Source organism: Rhinolophus sinicus, chromosome 17, assembly GCF_057876585.1.
Source record: "Rhinolophus sinicus isolate RSI-liver-muscle chromosome 17, RSI-T2T, whole genome shotgun sequence".
Lineage (NCBI taxonomy): Eukaryota > Metazoa > Chordata > Mammalia > Chiroptera > Rhinolophidae > Rhinolophus > Rhinolophus sinicus.
In genome coordinates, this window is record NC_142517.1 from 155,712,358 (window position 1) to 155,720,280 (window position 7,923).

Genomic DNA, 7,923 nt, shown 5'->3' on the forward strand with positions numbered 1-7,923 from the left:
AATGTAGTGGTTCAAACATCACATATTTATTATCTCACCATTTCTATGGGTCAGGAATCTGGGCACAGCTTACCTGGGTCCTCTGCTCAGGGTCGCACAAGGCAGTGGGTAAGGTGTTGGCCTGAGCTGGGGTCTCCTCTGATGTTTGGCGTCCTCTTCAAAGTTCACGTGATTATTGATAGAATTCGGTTCCTTACAACTTTGGGGTTTTGTGGGTTTGTTTTTTTTTTAAAGTTTTCCACTGCTGAAACAAACCAAAAATCTGTACTAGAATGGTTGTTGAAAACTAAATCTAGCTAGCTTGAACAAAATAAGATGATTTATTATAAAGAACCTGGGCATTTCCCAGAAAACAAGAACCAAAAGTGGGCAAGAATTAAGCTTGTCACTCAAAAGACAAGAATTTATGAAGCCTCAGAAAAGAACAGAATCCAGGAAATGGAAAACAAATAAGAGTTCAGCGAGCATGCTTTCTCCATCTCTCAATCCTACCCTCAGTGAGCAGACTTTATTATTCTTTTTCTGCACAGAAGTTTTATCAGCTACTTATCAACATGGCTGGCAAAACCAACTAAGGCAAAGCTATCAAATATTTGCATGGTGCAAGGTATGGCTGAATGGAGCTGTGATCAAAGGTAAAGAGGACATAAAGATAAATAAACAAACAAACAAAGAATCAGTGACCTGTGGGACAACATTAATTGGCCAAACTTATGTGTCACTGATGTTCCAGAAGAAGGGTGGGAGGAATAGAAAAATATTTGAGGATAAAATGACTGATGTTTTCCAAGTTTAATAAAATGTATAAATCAATAGTTCAAAGAAGTTAAATAACTCCAAGCAGAATAAAATTAAAGAAAACCATATCAAGGCCTATCATAATCAAATTGTGGAAAACCAAGTCATAAAAAGAAAATGTTGCAAAAGTCCAGAGAAAAAAGATAGACTAAATACAAAGAACAAAAGAAAAGAATAATGGCAGACTGGTCAAGCACAAGAGTGTATGTTTAAACATTTTTAAAATAAGAAAAAAACCCATTTATTCTAGAATTCTGTACCCGGCAAATCTATTTTTCAAAAATAAAGGTGAAATAAAAAACGTTTAGACAAACAAAAGCTCAGAGAACTTATTACCCGCAGACCTTCACTATAAGAAATATGGAAGGGAGTTAATTAAGCAGAAGGAAAATTGTATCAGAGGGGAATGTGAATCTTCACACAAAAAAAGAAGAGCACCAGAAATGTTAAGTTATTTGTGTAAATATAAAAAATATGTTTCCTTATTTTAAGTTTTTAAAAGATAATTGACTGTTTAATGCCAAAATAAAGACACATAGAAGAGGTTCAATGAGATAACGTAAAAGTAAAATATTTTACAAAAGTATCACTAAGAGAAATGGAAATAAATTAACACTTTTATATTAAGTATAAATAGTATATTACTTATTAAATGTATAACAATAAAGAAGTGTATTTTATCCCTGGCAACCGCTTAAATATAAAATAACAAGGCATTGCTAATAAGCCAATAATGGAGATAAAATAAAATTATAAAAATACTCAATCTAAAAGAAGGAAAAAAAAAGTAAAAGACAAAAAACAAAAAGACCAAAAAAGAAACAAACAAAAAACAAAAGGAAATAACAAGATAGAAATAACAAGATTTAAACCTTCTAGAATGACTAAAAAGTGTTGGTGAGAATAATGAGGCAATTCTCATGCAGCGTTGTATTTGGGTGTGCAAAATGGTACAGTAACTTTGAAAGCAGTTTGGGAATTTCTTACTTACCATCCAATCCAACAATTTCAATACTAGGTATTTTTACTTAAATGTGAACATTTGTTGAAACTTTGCTTATTTATAGTCCCAGACAGAAAACAACTCAAGTTTCCACCAGCTGATGAATGCATAAACAAATTGTGGTATATTCATGATATGGAATACTACTCACCAGTGAAATAATGAACTACTGATGCATGCAACAACATGAATGATTCAATACTCATCGTGCTAAGGGAGGTAGGCCATCTCTACTGTATGATTCCTTTTATATAGAATTCTATAAAAGGCAAAATAATAATGACAGAAAGCAGAGCAGCAGTCACCACATGCTGGAGGTGGAGGGAAGGTGGATGACTATGAGGGGTATTTCCTGACCCCTAGAGGTCACTGTCCTTTAGACTTTAGCCATTGCAACGAACAACCAGGAGCATAAGTCTTCCTCAGACCTTTCAAAACCTATGAATTTTATGACTTTATTTTCATAATAGCCTCTATGCCAAAAAGTGTAAGATTTGGGTTTTGATTGAAAAACTAATTGAAATTGTTATAGACCAAGGTTATCTTGAACTGGATTCTTGACAATAAACAAGAAACAATCCCTGGAATACAGTGCATAGCTGAAAGAATAATGCTGAGTATATGCCAAAGAATGTGTGAATAAATGGATATTTCTTCCAAAAAACCTGGTGACTAAAGATTGTATGCATCCCTGCTGTGGAAGACAGAATTTTAAGATGGTCTTCAATATTGTACATCCTGGTGTACACATGCTATTTAATCCCCTTTTCTTGGGGGTGCACAGGATCAGTGAATATGATGGGAGTACTCGCAATCAGGTTTCCAATCAGTTGACTTTGAGTTAATAAAAATGGGAAATATCTTTCCTGGACCTGATCTAATCATGGTGAGCCCTTTAAAAAAAGATGAAGTCTCCTGATGACCTCAAAGAAGAAGCCACCATGAATTCCACAGCTGCAAGGAAATGAATTCTACCAACAACCTCATTAGCTGAAAGAGGAGATTCCTGAGCCTCAGAGGAGACTCAGTCCTGGCTGACACCCAGATTGCTGCTATGCTTGCCCTGGGCAGAGAATGCAGGAGTGTGGCTCCTGGACTTTGGACATATAGAAATGGAGAAAATAAATGGATGTATTAAGCTGATAAATCGCTGGTAATTTGTTACACAGCAATAGAAAACTAATAAGCCTGTCTAGAGGAGGTGCTGAAGTTCCATGCTGCTAATTATGACATAAATTTTCAACAAAATATTTCTTTGCTGTCAGTGCCGTTTGTGCCTTTGTAGTGGCGAGAACTTCACTCATTACCCATAGTGTGCACCCCAAACTGTAGAGGAAACTGTCAAAAACCAAGTTGTGAGATAGTCTTTCCCTTCAAGTAAAACAATATGTGGTGTATAGTTTTATGTCTTATCTCTCCAACTAGATTTGGAGGGAGCATGTGTTGTATCTTTTGTAACCATTTAAAAGTAATTATATATCACTCAAAGTTTATTCAATGTAAAGTAGAAAATCAAAGGACTTTTTTAAATTAAAATGTATTGGGATGACAATGCTTAGTAAAATTACATAGGTTTCAAGTGTACAAATCTGCAATACATCATCTATATGTCACATTGTGTGCTCACCACCCAGAGTCAGTTCTCTTTCCATCACCATATACTTGACCTGATTTACCCTCTTCTACCACTCTGCTCCCTCCTTAACCTCTAGTAAGCACTAAACTGTTGTCTGTGTCTATGAGTTTTTGTTTCTTTGATTGTCTCGTTCCTTTGTTGCTTTCAGTTGTATACTCCACATATCAGTGAATTCATATGGTTCTCTACTTTTCCTGTCTGACTTATTTCGCTTAGCATAAGAATCTCAAGATCCATCCATGCTGTCACAAATGGCATTATTTCATCTTATGACAGAATACTATTCCATTGTGTATATATACCACAACTTCTTTATCCAATCATCTATCAAAGGACACTTTGGTTGTTTCCATGTTTTGGCCACTGTAAATAAAGCTTCAACGAACATCAGAGCACATATATCTTTACAGATAAATGTTTTCAGATTTTTTTGGTATATACCCAAGAGAGGGATTGCTGGGTCATATGGTAATTCTATTCTTAATTTTTTGAGGAACGTCCGCACTGCCTTCCATAGTGGCTGCACCAGTCTGCATTCCCACAAACAATGTATGAGGGTTTAGCAGCTTTTTCTCCACAGCCTCTCCAACACTTGTTATTATTTGTCTTGTTGATGATAGCCATTCTATCCGGTGTGAGGTGATATCTCATTGTGGTTTTTATTTGCATTTCTCTGCTGACTAGTGATGTTGAGCATCTTTTCATATGTCTATTGGCCATCTGTATGTCCTTTTTGGAGAAATGTCTGTTCAGGTCTTCTGCCCATTTTTTAATTGGATTGTTTGCGTTTTTGTTGTTGAGTTGTATGAGTTCTTTGTATATTTTGGATATTATTCCTTTATCAGAGACGTTGTTTGCAAGTATCTTCTCCCATTCAGTTGGTTGCCACTTTATTTTATCAGTGGTTTCTTTTGCTGTGCAGAATATTTTTAGTTTAATATAGTCCCATTCTTTTATTTTAGCTTTTACTTTCCTTGACTTTGAGGTCAAATTCATAAAATCCTCTTTGAACCCAACGTCCATAAGTTTAGTACCTATGTTTTCTTCTGTGCTGTTTATTATTTCATGTCTTATGTTCAGGTCTTTGATCCATTTTGAGTTAATTTTGGTACATGGTGCCAGATAGCAGTCTAGTTTCATTCGTTTGCATGTGGCTTTCCAATTCTCCCAGCACCATTTATTAAAGAAGCTTTCTTTTCTCTTTGCATGTTTTTAGCTCCTTTGTCGAAAATTATCTGTCCATATTTATGTGAGTTTATTTCTGGGTTTTCAGTTCTATTCCATTGGTCTGTGTGACTTTTTTTCTGCCAATACCATACTGTTTTGATTATTGTTGCTCTGTAGTATAAGCTGAAGTCAGGGAGTGTGATACCTCCAGCATTATTCTTTTTTTCAGGATTATTTTGGCTGTTTGGGGTCTTTTGTGGTTCCATACAAACCTGATGATTTTTTGTTCTATTTCTTTAAAAACTGCCTTTGGGATTTTGATGGGGATTGAATTAAATCTGTATATTGCTTTGGGTAATATGGCCATTTTAATTATGTTGATCCTTCCAATCCATGAACACAGAATGTCTTTCCATTTCTTTGTGTCTTTTTAGATTTCTTTTAAAAATGTCTTATAGTTTTCAGTGTATAGGTCCTTCATATCCTTGGTTAAGTTTATTCCTAGGTATTATATTCTTTTTGTTGCAATTGTAAAAGGAATTGTATTTTTTAATTTTTTTTTCTGAGATTTTATTGTTAGTATATAGGAATGCAATGGATTTTTGTATCTTGAGCAAAGGACATTTTTATTGGTGAATCTTTCACCAGTTTCCCAAAGATGGTTAATATCATTTAATTAAAATATTTATTTTATTTCTATGACTTTCAATTTCAAGATCCTGATAAAGACCCACTCAACTATAGTGCCATAATTTTTTCTGAAATTAAGCACTACTTAGTCACAAAAGGAATAATAAATGTTAGTTAGTTACTTTAGCCCGATAATTATTTAGTAATTACAAAAGTTTTTAACATCTGTAATAGGTAGCATTAATACAATGCTTATAATTCCCAGATAGTTAATATTCACATCATTATATCAATTGGTACATATTCTTAATGCATAGGTGAAAAAACAAATGATTTCCAATTTATTGACTAAGGAAAAATATTTAATCCAGTTTTTGAGAAACCAGGTCTCCAAACTTTTTTAGTTGCATACCCAAATCAGTAAGATATTTACAAACACGTGTCCCGAGTATATGTATATTTATAAGATATAAAGAATTATGTTATATTCCTTACATCACAAAGAATGCAATAGAATTTTTTAAATGAACTAAGGATAACATAAACATTATTTTAATAACTTTTAATTTGAAAAGGAACAAAATGCCTTTTCTTTAAAAGTATAATATACATTATGTTATAAGAAATGAAATTAATATTTAATGTCTCGTTATTTATAAAAACTTTTCTGTATTATAACAGTTTATAAGAATTTGTGAGTCTAAGTTTAAGTTCAGTTTACTTAGATATTTGGGTTTAGTAACCCATTTTAGCTGACAAAAAAAAAAAAAAAAGCAGACCCAAATGGAAAAAAAACATATATCCTTTTTTTTTTACTTTGCTTACCAAATTATCCTACTCATTTATCTGTTGTCCACTAAAGATTTTTTTGTTGAAATTCAAGCCACTTTTAACTTCCCTGAAGCCCATCAGTTTTTTTGTTTTTTGTAAACTAATCAAGTGTTAATTATATCTTTAAACAATAGTGTAAAACCCACTGAAGGCCTTTGACGATTTTTAATCTAGGTAGAAAATTTGATTTCCATGTTTTTAAGTATTTTAACAACAAAATTGTATAATGATGGAAACATCTATTTTCAAAATGATCTTTCTATAGCCTGTATTTTGTTTTGTTTTGTTTTTAGAAAAGGGTTATTTTCTTTTTATTGATCAACTTAGATCACTGTAGCTTAAGCCTCTTAGTTTTGTTGGGAAACAGTTTGCATGAGAGTGGGAAATGTTTCAGTTGTACCATTTTCAGGTAGCTCACTTGTAGTTGCATTATTTATGATGTCGTCAATCAGTCTCAATTCTTTTTAAGCCACTAGTGCATTTTCTGAAGGTTTAGGTCAGTGAAAATTAGAGAAAAAATCCATAAGTCCACCTAAATCAGTCCCAATGAACTGCTATGTGTTGTAATAATACTTGGATCAGAGTGCTGCTGTCAACCCCTCCTCCATGTTAAACGCCCACGTCCCCTCCCATAGTAGGTGACCCATGACTGGCCCTGATGATGGACTCACTGTGAATGTCAGAGCAAGAGTAAAGCTTAATGCTTTTCTTAGTTTTCAGATAAAAACTGAAAGAGAGAGAGAGAGAGAGAGAGAGAGAGAGAGATCTAGTATTTTCTTCCCCAATCTTCAATAGATGTCTTGAAATCACTTTGTTTGAAATCACTAAAGTTTGTTGTCACCTTCACCAAAGTCTGGTGGGGCCTGATAAAATTTCAATTCCTAGGTCCCCTAAATACCTACTGAATCTGAGTAGCCGGGGCAATGATCAGCCATAACAAGCTTTAGAGATTATTGCTATACACCACAAAGTGAAAACTTGCCTCAAATCAAGGATTCCCAAACAAAGCAGAAGAACAGGCTTACATAAGAATTAACTTGGGATGCTTGTTAAAAATATCCAGACACTGGATTCCACCCAAGACCAACTAAAACCAAATCTTTAGGGGTAGGACCTGGAATTTTGCATGATTTCTCATGCAGGAACAAGAATAGAAACCACTACAGTCCATAATACTGAAGTGAGTTTTCTAGTAAGAACTTACACTTTTCTTATTCCTCTCAACATTCTTTTGCTAGCAAGCTTTTAAATTTCGTTGAGGTTTTTTGATGTAGATCTGTGGTTCTCACATTGTGGATTCCGAGCCAGCAGCACCAGCATCACCTGGGAAATTTGGAAATACAGATTCTCAGGCCCCATCACAACCTACCAAATCAGAAATTTTGTGGTGGGGCCCAGCAGTCTGTGTTTTAACAAGCCTTGAATGTAATACCGATGTGCGCTTAAGTTTGACACCACTGGTTGAGGTCAAATAATGAAAATTACTTCTATTATTCTTTTTTGGGGGGAGAGAGGACTTTATAATGATTTCACATTTAAAAACTATCTTAATTCCTTGAAAGTTGTATTATTGACAATGAATAAAACCTCACGTTTTCTCTGTGTTTCTCTTTTATGCATTGTGCTGCAGATGTTGACAAGAATAGCACCATTTAAAATATTTGCATTGGGGAAGTCTGAGATTAGAATTGAGGAAATCTTTTAAGGTGAAATTCTCACAAATACTTCCTCCCGAAGACCTTGTGCCAGTCCATGATTTCCTGGCAGATGTTTTCCATTATACTGTTACTGGGTCATGACAGACTCTCCACGGTTTGTAGTTGCCATGACAACCACATTTTTTGGTCTGCAGAGAATA